Source organism: Sapajus apella, unplaced genomic scaffold (genome assembly GCF_009761245.1).
Source record: "Sapajus apella isolate SASKATOON/1434 unplaced genomic scaffold, GSC_monkey_1.0 scaffold7, whole genome shotgun sequence".
Taxonomy (NCBI): domain Eukaryota; kingdom Metazoa; phylum Chordata; class Mammalia; order Primates; family Cebidae; genus Sapajus; species Sapajus apella.
Genome location: NW_022436947.1, coordinates 25,342,755 through 25,363,606, shown reverse-complemented (window position 1 = coordinate 25,363,606; position 20,852 = coordinate 25,342,755).

Genomic DNA, 20,852 nt, shown 5'->3' with positions numbered 1-20,852 from the left:
GGACTAAGCAATGGGAGGAGCATTTTAATTTACAAGGCAGAACACAGCTTAGTGGGGAGAAGGCAGAGCTCTCATCCTCATTCAAGCAAAACAGCACGTACATGTCAGGTTATGGGTGGCCATTACTGGGGAGACAAAAACCAAGGCCCACAACTATATGAGGCCAGACAATCAGAACAGGACATGGAGACAGCAGGAGGAACATAGGCCAGGACACGGAGCCAGGTTCATGATATTAAAACGGACCACTTAATGCTCCACTAAAGTAGAAAGAGAACCGTGGCTTCCTGAGGCTTCTTTGAGTAAATGTTGGTCAAAATGAATAAAAGCTTCTATGTTTAAAAAAAAAAAAAAGGAAAAAAAAGGCCTGCAACAATTTAATGAAGGTTTGAAAATGGCTTCAATCCACATGCCAAAGTAGCTAGCTCTCCAGATCCCAACATATAAGAGTTACACTTTCATCTCCAAATAAGAATATTTATTTAATCCCCAACTGTTTTATGGAGAAACTACTTTGTGAAAATTACTGCACGAGAGATAGTGGGCCAAATACATTGAGATTAGATAGAATTCTATTCTGGAGAAAACTTGTATCAAGCAGGTGAGTTAAGACATGTATACACTAAGATGGGCAGCTAGGCAGGATTATTGTGTTATTATCAGAAAAAGTTAAGTCTGAAAGGTGTAAGTCAAAGATTCACTGGAGTTCACGGGAGAGAGAAAGAGAAATGAAATACACACTCTTGATGGATGACTGCAGAAAGTTTTTAATAAGAAAAGGTTGTATTCTAGGTAGGCTTTCCTTAGGTTTAACTGGCAGGGAGGTTGTCTTGGTGAAAGGAATAAGCAACATGTTTGAGAAAGGTTTGAAGTCTAGTTTGGTCAGTGTGTCATGACTTGTAGGTCAAGTGCATGACCCTGAAATGATCCCCTTAAACTTTGTGTCCCTAGTATCACGTGCCTCACCTTAGTCCTGGCTCTGCTGACAAACGCAGCGGGTTGGTACAGGGAAGATTAAGTTTCATACCATGAGCCGGGCACTTTACATATATTATTCCATTTCATCCTCATAACAACTCTATGATATAAAAAAGGAAATTGAGTTTCATAGACTTTAAGTGGTCTGTCTTTTTTCAAAGCCATACCCATTTTTCTATATTAAATTAAGTGGCCCGTCAGATTTAAAACTCATGGTTTTTAATATGAAAACTTATACTAACTCCCCAATACACGCCTTGTACATGTAGCATTGTTGAGTTGCTCTGGTTGAAATAGAAGTGGATACTGGAGCCCACCCACACCAGCTTAAGTCACTTGTCCCATTCCCATGCACATACCCACCCTGTCTCCTCACTTCCCACTCTACCCATGCCTCTAGCAGAAGTATTTGAAGAAGGAATTTTGAAAACTCTGCATCCTTTCAGTAATTTATTCAACAAGCTTTGAACACTTAGCATGTCCTAGGAAATGTGCTATGTGGTGACCATAGAATGTTGACTACAGGTGACATGGCTCCTACTTCACGTTGCTTGCAGTTTGGCTACAAAAGAGGATCTGGTAAGGGCCCAGTGAAAGTGAAGCCAGGAAGAAGCTCTTTAGCCAGAAGAATCTGAATACTAGGCTAGTGTAGTTAATATCATTGGAAGTTTTTTGCTATTGTATTTAATAGGGGAGTGATGAGTTTAAGGGGTCACTTAGGTATATTAACACAAGATTAGAATATATAAGATGGGTATGGCTCAGGGGGTGAAATTTAAAACTTTTGTAATTAGGAGACTGATAACAATATGAGAGGGAAATGTCTAGTCTAAAGTTAAATAGGAATAAAAAGGATGGAAAACTAGAATGAATGTAAACCATAGTTGAGAAGGTAATATATATTATTTTCAATGATAGTCTAATTGGTAGTGACTGAGTAGATGTTGGATTCAAAGGAAAAGGTGACACTTACATCATAGATAGAATTATGGAAATGGAAAAGCCAGAAAGATAAAAGAGGTTGACTTTTTATTTTATTTGGTTTGTATTTAAGAAAGTTCTAAATAATGGCTCTTTTTCTCTTACATCCATACCCACTTCAGCTGACATAGGATATATGCTTCAATTCCAGAAACTTTTAGACATTCATCAATGCAATCAAAGCATCATTTGTCAGAGCAGGCCATTTGTGCAGCCTACATCAAATTATCCAGTACTCGCTTTGTTCCAGGCACTCTGCTTTGCTTTCATTGCCTTGTCCTCGAGGAGCTCACAGTCCACTGGGGAAGAGAAGCAGTTAGCAAAGCATTCTAATACAATGTGGGAAGTGATAGTAGAGAGAGGAATAAAGCATCTTGGCTACATTAAGAAGGGAATACTAACCCTGCCTGAGGGAGCCTAGAAGGACTTCACTGAGGAAATAACATATGCATTAATCCTTGAAGAATGAGCAATGAGTAGTCTACCAGGCAGAGAATTTCATTAAAAAAAAAAAAAAGATTTTATGCATTGAGAGAGAGGCACCAAAATCATGAAAATGCAAGAGAGAATAGCATGTCTGGAGTCTAATAGTAAGCAGTCTTCTGTTGTTCAAGTATAATATATATGGTGTAGAATCATGGAATTCATGAAGAGAAGCCTAGAAAGTTTAGCTGAGGACAGGTGATAGAGGGCTGTGTATGCTGGGCTGAAGAGACTTTTTTTTTTTTTTTTTTTTTTTAAAATTTTTTTGATAATGAAGGGATTTAATAATTTTTTTTGAGTAAAGGTGTGATTAATAGATTTTTAAAATATAAAAATATGTATCTGTGGCCAGGTGTGTTGGCTCATGCCTATAATCCCAGCACTTTGGGAGGCAGAGGTAGGTGGATCATGAGGTTAGGAGATCCAGACCAGCCTGATCAACATGGTAAAACCCCGTTTGTGCTAAAAATACCAAAGTTAGCCGGGCATGGTGGTGGGGTCTGTAATCCCACCTACTCAGGAGGCTGAGGCAGGAGAATCACTTGAACCTGGGAGGTGGTAGTTGCAGTAAGCCAAGATCACACCACTGCACTCTAGCCTGGGAGATAGAGCAAGACTCCATCTCAAAAAAAAAAAAAAAATTTATCTGGCGACCTTATGGAGAATAGATGGAATGAAAAAATAACTGGCAGCAGAGAATTCTCTAAAGAGATACTATATAGTTAAGTCAAGAGAAGATGATATTGTATATTAATCTGAATAAATACCAATAGTCCTGTTTCTATTCATGTAAACCAAGACTCATAGTGAGTTTTCCTTTCAAAGGAAGATAATGTAGAGTAAGGAAATATGAAGTCAGAAAACTGTTTCTTGGTAATATAAAGAGCCATTTTGAAAAAAAGTCTGAAAATAATGATATAACAGTGACCAAGGAACAGACATTTTTAAGGACAAAGCGATAAATAATTTTAGAGACCAGGGAAGAGTAAGTCAAATTAGAAGTAAAAATATTCATTTCATTTCTTAAGAGTGAGTGTTTTTTTATAATTACTTTTCATAGTTGTTTTTGAGGAGTGGTCAAAAGGAAATCAGGTTAGAGAAGGACACATAATCAATATATGGTAAGTAAAGACTGGAAGCTTAAAGCACAGACCACCCTTTCAAGATGTTCTGAAGACATAGATAGAATAGTAGAAGACAGGAAAATAGACTCGGGGCATCTGGATGTAAGGGAAGTACATTTTTAAGATAAAAGAGATATGGAAATATGTGTAGGATAGAATAAAAGAAGATGGTAAGTGTTGCTTAAAAAAGAGAAAAATTAATTTTTTAAAAAAATTTCTAGAAAAGATGGAGACTATCGGTGTGTATAGGCAGAGAATCAAAAGCAAGGGTAAAGGTTTATGTTGTATGGAAAGAGTGTCCTTAAGAAAGTACAAAGGAGACAAGGAAAGTGCTAAGACATGGTAGATACTCATAATTGGACTTTGAGTGAATACTAGGAAATTTTGGAGTAATCATTTTTTCAATCAAAAATTGAAGGCTTTGTTATTTATTTTTTTCACTGTGATACGTGTTCAAGATAATATGCTGAGAAAAGCAATAGAGGCATATTAGCAAACCTAAGGACAATGATAAATGTTTGAGATGTTCTACAAGAAAATGAGAAATCTAAGTGACTTTTTTTTAAAACAATGAAGGGGTTCCTGAAGATACAGATGAAGTTGGAAGACTTGTATTGTACTAAAGCTTATCTACACTGGCCATGTAATTTTCTCCAGCCTCATCAGGAATATAGAAGGTAGATGAGTCTATATTACAGCAGTTAAGAGTGATTTCAAAGACGCGACTAAGGTTATAGATGACATGGTAGTTGAAGTAATTGACAATAGGGAAGGAAACTAAATCAGAAAGAAGCCTGTAAACTTGGAGGATAAAGACAAGTTGAAGGCTTGGCAGTCATAACAAAAGTAAACAAAAGATGTTTACTTCTGTTTATATAATTAGCACAGAGAAATATAATGATGAGAGATTGTGAAAATGTAGATTTGGGAGTGTAAAAATTTGAAGTAGAAGAATTATGAAGCACGAGACTGCCCACAGGCTTTTTTTTTTTTCATGTATGTGACCTTTATTGAAGCACTATCTTCCTTACAACATTTTTCTTCTCCATCATTCCTACAAACTTCACCACATGATGTGAATTGAGAAAGAGATTATAGGATTCTTTAGACTTCTGATAGTGTCCAGATTACTTCCACTTGTAAGTAATTTCTAGCAGAATCTAGAGCATTTGTTCCCAGGACAGGATGTAGGTATTACTTAGTAACTTTAAAGGGGAAAAAATTCTATACCAAAATTTAAGTTATGTGTCTTATTATAAGTTAGTTTTGTGTACTTGTTATCTACAACTCTTTCATTTCATCCTATCTGAAATCTCTGTGTCTTTCAGTTTTTATTTTAGCACAGATCTACTTCTCTCACCACATCAGATGAAGCAAAGAAAACCAAAATAAGGAAGCAAAGAAAACCAAAATAAAACCAGTACATTTCGTTATAAGAGAACTGCAATTGAGAATAGGGCTGTGTGCAAATATCCTCAATTAGTTGATAGTAATATAGAAAAAAAAAAAAAAAAAAGGTCTGATCTTAAAGTCAGTTAATTTGCTTGTAGTCCTACTTTTGCCGGTATACTTTGTCTGACCTTTTGGTATATTCCAAACGTGTTGGGACCTCAGTCCCTTTATTCTTAAAATCAGTGATTTCACTGGATTAACTTTAAACTCCCTGTCTATTATCAGTTTATTTAAAAAATCAGTCACAATTGATTTTTCATTATTTTTTAACTTTACTGAAGACTTCATAAATCTTATCAGGTCCCTTTTAAAGAACATAAATATGGCTTTGAAATCTATCATTTCCTATATTTTCCTTCAAGTTGTTAAAATTTTTTCATTTTATATTTTGAAGCCATATTATTAGCAGTATAAAAATTTTAAATTGCTATGTCTTTTTAGTGAACTGAATTTTTTATCATGCACTATGTATCACCTCTCTACATGGCTAGCAATGCCCTTTCTTCTAAAGTCTACTTTATGAAATGATAATATAGGACACCAACATTTATTTTTGTTAGTATCTATTGGCCAGTAGATTTTTGGTTACTATCGACATAGTCGTAACATTCATTTCATTATGATGTCTTTGTCTTTTAACCTTAGAATTTGGAATTTTTGTATTTACTATAATAATTGACAAATTTAAATAGTTTCAACCCTTTTAATTGAGCTATCTGCTCTTTTTTTTTTTCTCTCTGTCATTTTTTCCTTTCTTGCTTTTTCTGAGTTGATACAAAGTGTATTTGTTGTTCTTTGCTTGCATGTTTGTCTATTTCTCTGCTCCCACATTCTTTTGTTCTATTAGTTTGGAAGTTACTCATTCTACCACTGCTTTTTTAGTGCTTGTCGTGTCCAGAGTTAAGTAATATTTGTTCTCTCTTCCCAAACAATATAAGGATCTTAGACTGTGTCTTCCAACTTATGTTTTTATTCAATATTTTTATTGACACTTATCAATAAATTTTTTCTTATGCCATTAAGTTTTGTTTAAATTAAGCTTATGCTTGATATTTTCTCTGATTAACATTTTTGTCACTCAATTTTTTTAATGATTAACATCTTCATGAAACTCATATTCTAAAAGTTTAGAAAAAACTGTTCATAGTAAGATCTCTTAATTTTTTCTATCTATCTATAATTTTTGCTTTACTTTTATTTCTGAAAGGTAGTTTTACAATTCTACATTTGAAGTTACATTTTGTCAGAAGCTTAAAGATATTATTCCACAGCTTTCTGGCTTCCACTGTTGTTACTGCAAAGTCAGATAGTCAAATGGTTGTTCCTTTGTAATTCATCTTCTTTCTCAGTCAGGTTTTCTTCTTTCATTATAGTGAGTTATTGACAGGATGCCTTTTGATTTATTCTTCTTTAGATTGATTGAGCTTCAAATATGGCAATTTTATAGCTATTATGTACTTGATTGAACATCGCCTTTTCCTATTCATTTTATTCTCTATAAAATTCAAATTACATATATTAAACTTCTAACTGTATTTCTATGTCTTTTAGCATACCTTTTGTAGTTCTCATTTCTTTCCTTTTACATATGTCTGAAAGTCTATTCAGTTCTATCTTCCATTTCATGAATTCTCTCTTCACTTGTGACTAATCTGCTATTTAATTGTTCTAATCAGTTTCTAATTTTATTTTTTAGGTTTTTATTTCTATGGCTCTCTTTGGCAATACTGCCTTGATAGTTGTAATAATATCTTGCTCTTTGGTCATAACTTTCATTCTTTTTTTTATTTCTTTAACCATTTACTAATTTTATATTTTCTATATGATAACTCTACTATTTGTAGATTTTGCTGGTCTGATATTACTGTCAATGGTTCTATTGAAGATAATTCATGATAGCTTCTTCCTTTATGTATGTGCTTCATAATTTTTCCCTTACCCTGAGTTCTTGTTCCTTGGAATTTTATGTATGAGGAAATTTAACACATTTGAGTTTTTTGCTTAGTCCAGACACCTGAAGGCACAATCAACTTAAAACCACATTTTATTAAATGATGAACTTAAATTTTATGGTGACTACAAAGAAAATGTGAATTTGGAATCCAAACCTATGTATCTTGGGACTGTCAATTCTCAGTATATATACCTACCAATCCCTTCTGGATATGTGTGTCTGCCTATCTATCTATCTTCTAGCTAGCTAGCTATTGTCTCTCCCTATTTTTATCTATCCTTATTTCTATCTAATCATCTATCTATCTCTATTTTATCTATCTCTGTTTCTATCTATCTCTGTCTATATAGTTTTATTTTTAATTTTGAGATCACCCATCTATTGTCTCTTAAGTTATAGACTTATATAAAGAATTAAAGTCTTACTTCCTACCATGCAGAGATCCTAGTCTTTGCTTTCAGTCTTCCTCCCAGGGTTCATTCAAACTAAAGATTTAGGCCACTGGGAATTCATAAATATTCTAAAACAGCCACAAGTTTTAATACTGAATTACCTGTTTGAATTTATAGTTTCTCATTATTTTTAGACTCTAAGTATTTTCTTTTCTCTCTTGAAAGTTCAGGCTGGTTTTATGGCTCATATCATTTTCTCTTTATCTCTAAAAATCTGTTTATTATATTTTTGCTTTTTATTAAAAGTAAGACTTTACAAATATGTTAGTTCCTTCCATCATCTAAATCAGGAACCAGCAAACTATAGCCAATAGGTCAAATACAGCACACTGCCTATTTTTGTAAATAAAGCTTTGTAGGAACACAGCCATGGTCATTTATTTACATATTTCTATGGCTGTTTTTACACTACCACAGCAGAGTTGAGCAGGGACTTCAAAGACCAAATGATCCACATCAAGATATTTACTGTCTGCCTTTCACAGATGTGTCATGACCCCTTGATCTAAATTATCAGCAACTTGTTTATCTTACAGAAAATATTTTGGACTTAAAGTAGCTGTATTATTTAACTTGGTCACTCATTTACTTAATGTATGCATGTGTTCAATATAGATTTTTTTTTATCACTGCAGTAGATTAGAACTTCTTTTATTGTATGAACTATATGTCTAAAGGTTTTAGTATCAGATCCATCATAGAAATATACTTAATAAATGCCTTTGATGATGATGATGGTGGTGGTGGTGGTGAAAGGGATGATGATATCTTGAATTCCCATAATTGTCTAATCCATGACAGATAGAAGAACAGGTATCATTTGAGAGAGTTAAATGTACTTGTCAAGTCATTTTGGAATGTGGTAAATCAACTTAATTGGGTACGTTTTGCCTCCAGGAATCTTAACTGCTTATGTTCTCTGACATTCTTACTGATAAAACTCATTGCCATAGATTAAAGCTGTGAATGTTACTCACTTTCTAACATTATAGCTTTTATTACAGGGGAATATCTGTACTATTTGTATAATATCCCATGTTCTTCCACAAAAAAAGAAATACACATTTGCATAGAAACAATGCAATATTCCAGTGATAGCTCTTCAGTACCTACTTTTAGAGTGCACGTAGCCCAATTGTTCTCAACCACATAGGAAAACAGATGTTATACATTTTTTTAAAATCCAAGCTCTTTTTCAAAATGTTCCTGATAGAAAATGGAGGTGCAACCTGCAAGCGTAAATGGAAAAGTGGCTAAATGAAAAACATTCTCATAAAGGAAAAAATGAAGTATGTTAGAAAACTCTAGTCCTGGTATTGAGAACACAGTACTTGGCAAAAGAAGGCAGAAGTGAATGAATGAATGGTATTTGCTAGATAGAAGAAAGTGCCAAGTTAAATGAATCTAGAATACTTGAAAAATGTCCCTGATAGAGGCATAGTGTACTAGATATAAGGGACAGTTGGCATTTGCTAAAACACATGAGTGACATGTCCCAGAGAATGAAGGGAAGTGCTGGGCATAGTGGCAGCTGGCGTAGAGAGTATGGACAGCAGGTTTTTTACAGAACAATGTTGTTCATGGTTAGCAGTGATCTGTGGAAAATGTAAGTGAACAGTTTTGACAGAGCAGCATGTGAAAGGGAATAAACTAACTAGAATATCTGGCTGCCATGCAACTGACTAAGAAAAAGCTATATGGGTACAAAATCAAGATGTAATATATTTGAAAGCCAGGCAGTTAAGTCTGAGAAAGTAAAACAATATATATATTCTGAGCCAGAAGTGAGAGACATAGTATTTGTATTCAATACATTTAACTGGCATTTGTATGACAATCATTTATGTTAGAAAAAAAGTACAATGTTTATGTACTCGAAAACATCATGTTATACATAAAAAATACAAAGAATTGTATCTGTCAGTGTAAAATAATAATACAACAGTAACAACTGAAAAATGTATTGTAGAATACTAATGAATGAGTTACAAAAAGTTATAATATTCAAAACTTTGCCATTTGCTAATATCACTGTTTAAACTACTTTTCTTCCCCTGGTGTGGAAATTCTTAAGTAAAGAGCATTTGCTGAATGAGCACCCTGCACAGAACATGTTTAAAGGACTAATGGAGAGAGAGAAATAAAGTGGAGGTGATTCTGATTATGAGGAATAAGATTCTAGTTTAAATGAAACAACTAAATAAATAGCACAGACCACTGAAAATGAATGTAGGTGTTGGGGTCCAACATAAATATATCTCTCAATGTTCAGAGAAGTATGTCAGAGAATTGGTTTGCAACTGTAAAATGCTACATGAAGGTCAATATTGCCAAGAATATCTGTTTTTAAGTGTCATTATAAAGTAAAAGAAAGTAAAGTCTCTCTGGAGTTTTCTAATAATAATCCCAGGATTTGGGTTTGATGAAAAAGAAACATGAGCTTTTTTTCCTAAGAATTATTATTTTAGAAATCTCATTTCTTATCTAAACTTACCTATGCTTATTGACCATCAAAGCTCAATACAAGGCCTAATTGTTTTAAACTTAGGCACAAGGCCTATCTTTAGGCTGTTCCTAAAATATAACTGAATGTTTGAAACATAATATCTTTGTTAGCTCTGTTTGTGATTTAACATTCTTTCAATATATCTTAGTATAGAGCCTATTATTTTCACAAATCCCATAAAACAATGAGTAAATATTTGCAAGGAGGATTTAATAGATGACATCAAAATGATTCAACAGAGTATTTACAAAAAGTATGACAAGCTGCATATGAAAAGGGCTCTCAGAAGTGCCGACAATACTACTGAAGCAGATTACCTTAAAAGAAAACACATATGGTTCCATTTTGTGCCTTCTTGCTCAACTAAATATGTTTAGAAGCACAAGCTTGCAACCTGCTGAGTGGATCCTATTTTATCCATATGTGGATTACAGAACTAAAGAGGAGAGAGCTAGAGTTCTTATTCAGTTACTTTTCTACAACTCAAGATGTAAAACACAAGCAAATATTGGATTTCTCTATTTGTGCAGTTTCACAGCGCAAAATTCATTTCTTTCTCTTTCATGAACTACCTATTGACCACCCCTACTTCCCCAATCCCTGTGACCTATGGTCCTCTAAAACTCAGTATAATTTTATTTTATCATGGGACATCTCTAAATTGGGAAGGAGAGCATCATTTGTGGAGGCAAAGGTCATAGCCCATTATCCCTTCACTATCTTGCTGCAATCTCCCTCATCAGCATACTCTATTCTTTCCCTCTATGAAACAAATCACCCAGCCCCACTTCTCACTCCAGTTCCTCTCCTATCTCTTTCACAGCCAAATTCTTACCTGTGCTATCTATTCTCACATCTCTATTACTTCCCTACTCAAACTCTCCTTAGAACAGTCCAGTCTGCCTTCCCCTCAAAACTGTTTTTGAAAAAATAACAGGTGTAGTTATCAATGGCTTTTATGTCATAAATTTTATCCTCTCAATTTCTTGATCTCTTAGCTTTACTCAATACTGTTGACTATGCCCTTATTTTTGATACATTTCTTGGCTTCTGTGACATGAAAATTTATGTTGTTTGTTCTACTCATACCATTGTGCTACTTCTTCACTCACCTACCTCAGATATTAAGGATGGAGATTTCCAAAATCTTCTTAAATCTCCTGGTTTAAAAAGCTCTGTCCTAGACTATTATCTACTCACCATGCACTCTTTTCAAAGACAATCTGATCCAATACTCTGACTTCAGTCATCATCTACAGTGAGAAAATTTATGTCATCTCTCGCCTAGGCTTCTCTGAGCTACAGATACAGTCTTCTGCCTATTTGATATCTACTCCCTAATGCTCAAAAGATAATTCAAGCCAAATAGGCTAAAAGTGTACCATGCAAATGGGCCACCTCCCTATTTCAATGTATGGTCTCACCCTCCTTTCAATTGTACAAGCCAGGAACATAGAAGTAGATATATACTCTTCCTGCCCAAAGGATCTGCAAGGTTTGTCCATTTTATCTCCTTTATATTTCTAGAATCCACATATTTCTCTCCAACTTTGTTAGTAATACTCAGTGCAGATGCTTCGCCCATTCCAGCTCAAAAATATCTCTTGAATTCTACTTTCTTTTCTCATCACCCATCATGTTTTGTTATTGACATGAACTACTGAAGCAAGCACCTAACATGACTCATTTCCCCCAATTTTTCTTCAATTCAGATAATTATCTGCAATATTATCAGTTATATTTATTTTTTAATTTTTAATTCAAGAAATATAAATTATCACCTAGTTATATTTGTCTAATCCTTAATTGAAAATTTTAATTCCTTATCTTAGCTTCTGCCTTCACAGTTTATTTCCAACCTCTGTCCAATATCATTTCACAATATTCACCAACCTCATCAACTACAATTACAAGCCATAATGAGATTCCTTGTCATTTTTCTCTGGGTTTTTCCATTTCTTTTATGATTTTTAACCTTGATGATTTATCTGTCTTGCACACTTCTCTTCATTCTCCCAGACACAAGTCAAACTACAGGAATCTGTCAGGCTGCATCAGGTAAAGAGAGCTCTTTGTTAGTCTTCTGTGCTTCTGTACCTCTTGATCCATATATTCTAGGACAGAGTCTGGGAAAGAGCTTTGAGAAACTTCAACCTTTAAAGCCAGGATGAGGTAAAGAAGTAGCTACAGTGGTATGAGTGAAACAAACAAATAGCAGAAATAGTCATGTCACAGAAGCCAAGAAAATGTGTCAACAGTAAGGGAGTTTGAGTAAAATTAAGAGATCAAGAAATTTAGAGGACAAAATATTAAAACGTAAAAGCTATTGATGACTAAGTCTATTATTTTTCCAAACAGTTTTGAGGGGAAGGTGGATTGTTCTAAAGAGAGTTTGTAAGGGAAGTAACAGACAGACAACACAGGTAAAAAGTTTGACCATGAAAGATAAAAGAGATAGGACTGTAACTGGAGTGAGAAGTGGGGTTGAGTGACTTGTTTTATAATGGAAAAGAATAGAATATGCTGATGCGGGAGACTGTAGCAAGAAAGGGAAGGAATGATTGGCTATTATTGCCTTTGTCTTTACAAAAGATGTTCTCCTCCCCAATTTAGAGATGTCCTATGGTTAAAAAAAAAAATTATACTGAGCTTTAGAGGACCAAAGTTCACAGAGGTAAGGGAAGTAGGGATGGTCAATAGCTTTTAGTATGTGCCACGCTATCATTTCAAATTCTCTGTTTTTATGTATATCTTTCTAATTGCACTGTGAGCTTCATGATGGCAAATGTTGTTTTAGTCACTTTTAGGTGCTTATCACCTAACACTTTTAGGTATCTCATACATAATAGGTGTTCAATGACATTTCTAAACTGAAAATCAGAATATTTATAAAATCATGAAACATAAAGATATAAGAGCATATTGAATACATATATTTGATCCCTTGCTAAATAGATATCAAAATTAGGTGGTGGGACAATATAAATGACATATCAAAATCAATACATGAAGGGAGAGCAGGTTTAGTTAGTGGCCAACCAACTTTAGACACTGAGTTAGGACAAATAGAAATAATGATTTTAAGTCTAGTTTACAGTTTAAGTATTCTGTACCTGAAATGCTTGGGAACAGAAATTATTCAGAGTTCAGATTTTTTTGGATTCTGGAATATTTACATATACATAATGAGATATTGTGGGGATAAGACCCAAGTCTAAACATGAAATTTATTTTTAGTTTTATGTATAACTTAGGTACATAGTCTGAAGGTAATTGTATACAGTATTTTAAATAATTTCATGCATGAAACAATTTTTGACTGCATTTTGACTGCAATTCATCACATGGAGTTGGGTGTAGAATTTTCTTCTTTTTATGTCATGTCCATGCTAAAAATACTTTGAATTTTGAAACATCCATTTTGGATTTCAGATTTTTGGATTATGCTCAACCTGTATTGGAAGTTACTCAGTGGGCAAATTTGAAGTCAGAGCCAAGGAAAAGGAAAAGATAACGAGGGAAGCTAGGACATGTGCATGTTTAAGGCACATTCTAGTGGACAGTATTTGGGGGTGGCCACTTTTTGAAAGTACAAATTTCAACCCCCTGAGTACTTTACCTCAATCTATGTGATTTTAGTTAAATATTTTAACTGTTTCTAGTATTCTATATCTGAAATCTTAGTATTTGAAATACTAATACTCTGATAGTCAGAAATCTCAGATATCTGAAATACTAAGATTTCAGATATAGAATACTAGAATGCTAAAGATTACAAAATCTTTGATGTCCTTTCTTTTTTGTAAAATATACTGTGGGTCTCTAACACTTCCTCCAAAACTCCAGGCATTTTGAACCACTTGTATTCTGAATTATTTGAACTGGTCTTTCTATTTGTGCCCCATGTTCTTTCTCACATCTTTGCCTCTTTTTTGTATATGCTTTCCCCTCTGCCTCGAATACTCTTCCCACCTCCCTTCTTATGCCTGAAGCATCCATGTAGCTTCCTATTCCCTTAAACGCTCTCCATGACTTCAGAAATTGGGTTAGATGCTGCATTCATTCGTTTTCACACTGCTATAAAAATGCTACCCAAGACTGGGTAATTTATAAATAAAGGAGATTGAAATGACTCACAGTTCCGCAAGGCTGGAGTGGCTATAGGAAACTTACAGTCGTGGTGGAAGGGGAAGCAGGCACCTCTTACATGGCAACAGGCAAGAGAGAGAAAGAGAGAGAGCATGAAGAGGGAAGAGCCCCCTAAACACCAGATCTCATGAGAACTCACTCACTATCACAAGAACAGCATGGGGGAAACCACCCAATGATTCAATCACTTCCCACCAGGTCTCTTTTTTGACCCATGGGGATTATAGATCAAGATGAGATTTGGATAGGGACACAGAGCCAAAGCGTATTAGATGCCCCATTTATGTAAGACCAGAGTATTTGATATTTCTTCACATGATAGCATGTACTAAACTACTGTGTGGTTGCCTATTTACTTATCTGTATCTTTCCTAATTAAAAATGGAAGGATAAGTATTCTTTGTCTTAATTCTAGTTATCTCATCAATGGCTAGCACTTTCTTTCACATAGTAGAATATCAATAGATGTATGTTGAATGATGACTTATGCTCATTGATTTGTCTACCCAGTTTTGTTAGAAACCTGTCATTTCTCCCTGCTTCCTCTAGCAAATACAAGGCCATATGCTGAGCTGGAAGAGCCCAGAATGTAATCTCATTCTTTTCTCTACATTGGGTCATTCTCATGCAAAACAAGACACCTTTGTTTTGGCCATTTGCCTACTTTAATAATGTCAAAATTGCTGATCCTGTCCTTCCTTCATTTGATAACACAAGTACCAGAATTCGATCTACCAAGATCATGGATATAACTGGTTTCCTGGTCCTTGATTTTTATGGTGTTGGCTTCTCAACTTGCTGCTAAGAACTGAAAGTCTACATTATTTGGTTGCCACCTTAACCTGAGGTCTTCTGGACTCTTCATTTACGCAATTTTAGGAGCTGCATATCTAGTTTCATGGCCTCAGACTGAGGTTGCAGTCCAGTTTCCTATTGGTTCCAGTCCCTTGCCTGATTGACTTATGTCCTCTTGCAAAAATGGCTCAAAAAACTCATACTTATTTATAATTTAAAAATTCTTCAGGCTATTGATGTTTTAGGGATAGCTTAAAACATCTGTATAAAAAGTGTTAATAAGATGTTTATCTTCCATTTGCTCTTAAAATGGAATAAGCAAAAATTTATATTTTGTTTTTCTACATTATAACTTATGGGGGACTTTTAAAAATAAGATATTTATTGTAAGATTAATGAGTGTTATAAAGAAAAATATTCTATTTTGGCAGTATATATTTGGTTCCTAACTTAGTATTCTCAGAGGGCTGGGGTATCTGGTACATACGCAAAAGGATGTGCTCTTTGGTGCAGAGGATGCTGAGTGTTTGGACATGGGACAAGTGGGAATTAAATATCTCATGTTTTAGCTCTGCTGTTTTGTATTCAGGTTTGTGAGTCCAAGTTGAATTTGAGTAAAGGTCTTTAACCTGGCAAAGTAACAGCAAAAAGTATCTGGAGCCAAACATAATCATGATAAGCGAGAAGCTATCATCAAGATCAGGACAGGGAACTAAGGCAAGAATCTCATAACCAGTTTTGCAAGTTAAAAAAAAAAAAATGTTAACACCCACTGAGGGAATTCCATTGTCAGAGGAATGTGACACTGTGGAGTTTGTGCATTAATGTAGGGGGAGGTTTAAGAAGACCAAATAGATAATTATACGTAAGACTGGAGATAGACGCACACATTTGGTATTTCATGGCAATGCCATTAAGAACTAAATTGACTTGTTCGTATAGAACCTTCTGCCTTAGGATTACAGTCGCTTATAGTAATACTGCAAAACTGGTTTCCTTGTTCCAGTGAAAACAAACATGGAAAAAATGTTGTTTTTGCATGTTTGTTTTCCTGAGAAAACAGTACTGCCATCTTTATATTTGTATATACATTATCCTCTAATCTTAGGAGACATGGACCCCCTGAAGGAGTAGCCTGGGCTGTCTTATGTTTTATTTATATATCTGTTTTGTCAAGCAGAAATTTAGGGTCATGTCAAAAAAAAAATAGATGATACATACTGAAGATTCATTGACAATTAGAATCTGCAAAGTTGTAATACTTGGAAACTTTCAATAATGATATTTCTTTGGAAAAATTACATCGTGATACTCTGGAAAACATATTAAACTACATAAAAATGACATAGGTTTAATTTGCTACATTAATCATCACTGCAGAAATTATCTTCAGTAGAAGAGTTCACCTAAAATCTGTTATTGAAAAGTTAGTGATAAGTAGACATTAACTCCCTAGTGTTCATGTAACTATGAATTGACTACTCACAGCACTTTATGTATTTTTTTCATAATATATATTTTCTTTGAAACAAAATATAAGGCAGAGGATGTAGGTGTACAGTGTAGGATTTCATAAGAAGGGCACAATTTCAGAAAGCCTTAAACCCTACTTTTCCTTACAGTTTCAGATGTGTTTGTGGTGCCTTTGTTAAAGACTTTTGTAAATATATAAATTTACACTTGTTAGTAATTTTTTACTGTCATATAGCTTTCTACTATAATCATATAATGGCAGTTGATATTCGATAGTTCTCAAAAGTCCTGAATCAAACTCAGAATGCCTTTCTAATAGTCAATGTTTGCCCCAACCCCAAATGTATGTAAGAGAAGAAATAAGCTTAAGAAAACATTTTCCCTTAAATATCTACCTCTGTATATTCTACCTCTTTGCTGATTTCCCAAATCTTATCACATGATGAATGAATGAATGCATGCATGAATGAATGAATGAATGGATGAATACAATTAGGGCCTCTTAAGTGAATCACCTCCTTGTCTTGTGATCCTTTGGTAAATACTCTGGACTTCTGAGGATCAATCATTCCTCATAACAGATACATGCACAATTTCCTCCTCTCTAGCACCCATGTGTGTATATATAGCCTGCTGCCTTCTGTTTTTTCCCGTCACAATTCTTCATTCTTCATTTGTTTGTTTTTTGAGATGGGATTTCACCCCTGTTGCTCAGGCTGGAGTCCAATGGCATGATCTCGGCTCACTGCAAACTCCACCTCCCAGGTTCAAGTGATTCTCCCACCTCAGCCTCCCAAGTAGCTGGGATTGTAGGCATGTGCCACCATGCCCAGCTAATTTTGTATTTTTAGTAGAGATGGGGTTTCACCATGTTGGTCAGGCTGGTCTGGAACTCCTGACCTCAGATCATCCATCTGCCTCAGCCTCCTAAAGTACTGGGATTACTGGAGTGAGCAGCACACCCAGCCATTTGGAGGTCTTTATGTATGTTTTTATCATTTTATTTAAGGTCATTTTTATCAGTGGGCCAAATAAATTTTCCAATTAAATTCTTCAAGATCTCTATTTTCAAATGCATTTAAAAATGTAGTAGAACACTTGTAACTACTTTTCGTAGATATGTATATAAATGTACATAAGTATATATTTAAACATTTATACCCACATGAGTATAGAAATAGCCATGCCTGTTAGGACTGCTGTTTATTTAGAAAAATAAATTTACAAAATGCACAAAGATAGAGATTTCAAAAGTAATACTTGTATTTGCTATCAGTTAAGTTTATGATGATCAAATACAAATTGAGACAAGATTTTTGAGGCTGTAATCAGCAAATTCTTGACAATATAAAGCTTTTATCAGAGTTAATGTATGTATTCCTAGTCACTGAGAGAATTGAAGCTATTTCAGGGAAGGACGATATAGAAATTAAAGCATAATCTATAAATACTATAAGCCAGAAACAATTTAATATGTAATAATTGAAGAGTAAATACAGTCTATGTAAGGAGTATATAACTTGATGCATTGACAAAACCTTCTATTCAAATATTAAACTCTTTATAATCTATGATAAAGATAAGTGATTTATCGCATTGCTATTTATCCTGGCAGAACACAAGTTGTACAAGAATTGAGAGAGCTAATGGAAAATTAATAATAAAAAGGAGGGCAAAAATGATACAAATAGTTTGTTGGATGACATATAGGGTCATAGACATTTGAATAGTGCAGAGAGAAGATTGAGAGGGATTTGATCACAGTCTATAAATACCTTACAAGTATCTGTATAAATGAAAGAATGTGATTATTCAAACTATCAGAAGATGGACAAGAAGCACTGATCTGAAACTGAAGAAGAAAATGTTACAGCCTTATATTCTATTAAGAAATACTTTGCTAACAGTAAGAGGATTTGGCATTAGAAATAAAAATCAAGGACAATACATAAAGTTTAGAGAAGGCCTATAAATGATGTTCCTATGAGCACAGAGAATAAATCAGAGATGAAAAAATGAACAGAAAACAGGGAGGCTCACAGAATCAGAAGATCGTTCAGGATGTGTGAAACAATGGTAACTGCTGTCCTTTTTATTATGTGTTCTTTTCCAGTAATTCTCATCTTACAAAACTACTCCAGAACTCAGAAAGCAGTCAAAATAAGTGGAAAATTTTAGACTATACTATGTCTAACTGTTCTACTGTAGTTTGGCACCCAATAATTTTCCATTATTGGTTATGTACTTGCATTTGATAAAGTGCAATATAAATGCAGATGGCTAGAGTTTATGACAATTGCTCTATATACATTTATTTCTTGACTCATCAGAGAGATCCACACATAGCATACCCTTCCTAATTACTTTAATTATGAAGGTTCAGATCATGTGCTAAAAATGTGCTTAATAATAATAATAAAGAGATCACTGAAAATTCTATTTCTTTCCATAAGCAATACTGCTTCACCTGAGAAAAAAAGAAAACCCAAGAATAAATTATATATTTTATTTTCTTAAAATATACCGTTAAGAAATAAGTGCTAATTCTCTAACTAAATCATGAGACATTCATTGTTGCTTTCAGACCATAGTGCTATTCAAACATTAAATTTTGCTTGCTTCCTCTATTCTTTCCTCTTTTGAGTGGACTTTCTATGGCTTTATCAAAAGCTCTGGGGTTTTTTAGTTTAAAACAGTTGCTTTAAGGAGTCACAAGAGGCTTGCAGTTCCCTTGGCATAAGATGTAGTCAAAGGTGAATAAAGGGATTTTTGCAACCAAGGGAGTGCAGTGATGAAAGAAAGTTGTCATAGACTCCATTCATTAATTCAGTCTAAAACAAATACACCAATGAGGAAATAAAAAGTTAAAAATTTTCTTATTACCTTCTATGCATTAAGAGTTGTACTAAGATTTAAGAATATAGAAAAGTTCTAGCTAAATATACTTTTGATCCAATTCAGGTACTTGGCCTAGCTTGTTTTCACTCCTTTCATTTCCTGAACACATGAAAAAGTGGAGATTTCTCACAGATAATGACTAGTCAGCTAGGAGTATTGATAGGATAAGGAATTGCTAGGACATCACCTCTTATGCTGTGACAAGGTTGACCATGTCTAAGGCTGGGTGGAAAGAACAAGTGAATTCCTCTGTCTTTAAAGGACAGAGAATGTTTAGAAAGAACACATGAAAAAGAAAAGGCAGATTTAAACACCATTTGAAGTTGGAGAAGGTGGAAATCACAGAGATAATAGCCAGAAATAAAAATGCAGAAATTCAAAATTGCAGACTTCTATAATCTGAAATCAGAAAGGAGTAGCCATTGGTTTATCAATGTGGAATAAAGATGCAGGTGATTGTTAGCAAGGAAGTCAAAAGTTCTTAATTGGTGAAATAAAGTATTTTAATAAATGATACATTATAGTTACAAAGATGTTCTTTAAATGCTTTGGAAATTAGGTAAAAATTAATAAATATCTTAATGCCTTAGGCATTCAAGTGAAGTGAGTCATTCCATTTCAATTTTATACTGAAAGCATTAAAGTTCAAGTTCACCAAATTAAATATAATCCATTCTTCTGTTAGATATTCTTTTGTATCACATGATTAGATCAACTAGAAGAGCAATTGATTATTGAATTTCACTGTCTTAGGCTCAATACCAAAATGTAACAAACATTTAAAAATCAATAAAAGGGAGAAACCAAAAAAAGATACACTGTTTCTAATCTTACTATATTAGCTCTTTGCTTTCTCTTTTTTGCTCCTCTTAAAAGAGGTGCAGCTATTGCTTTTATGACTGATAAAATAGCACAATTTCTGAATCTTTCTTTTTCTCTCCCTCCCTCCGCCTACCTCTTCTCTCCTCTCCTCTTCTCTCTTCTCTCCGCAACTGTCTCTCTCTCTCTTACATTTCTCTTAATCATGTAATTTGAAATGTTACTTATTAAGTTTAGATCAATTATGTGCCTCCTACTTAAGACTGGCCTGTAATATTATTTCTTAAATCGCATATTTTAGAAGACTTCAGCACCTAACTAATGAAATTCTTGAAAAACCTATCAAAGTGTTTCAGAACATAAGAAATATATCAATTGGACAGAAACAGTTCTTCATTATGCTTTACACACAATTTTGCTCAACTGCTTATTTTAATTAGAGCAGAACTCTAGCTCCTGCTCATTGGTTTAGCATGAGCAATAAAATGAAGTTTATTTAATTTTCCAAAATAAGTAAAGCAGAGTAAAGTTAATTAAAAGTTAATTACAGAATAATGAATCATCTACTCTTGCAGTGCTAGTGTTGCCCAGATGATTAGATGCTGTTTTTTGCTGAATCCACTTCCATTTCCACTAGCCGGGCATTCCCTTCCTTCAGTATTTTCATCTGTGCATTTCATTTGAAAAGTTTAGGTTGTCTTTTTCTGAAGATGTCTTTAGGAAATACACACAGACATAGGAGATACAAACACACACAGACACACACACACACACCTTCCTAGTTTCTC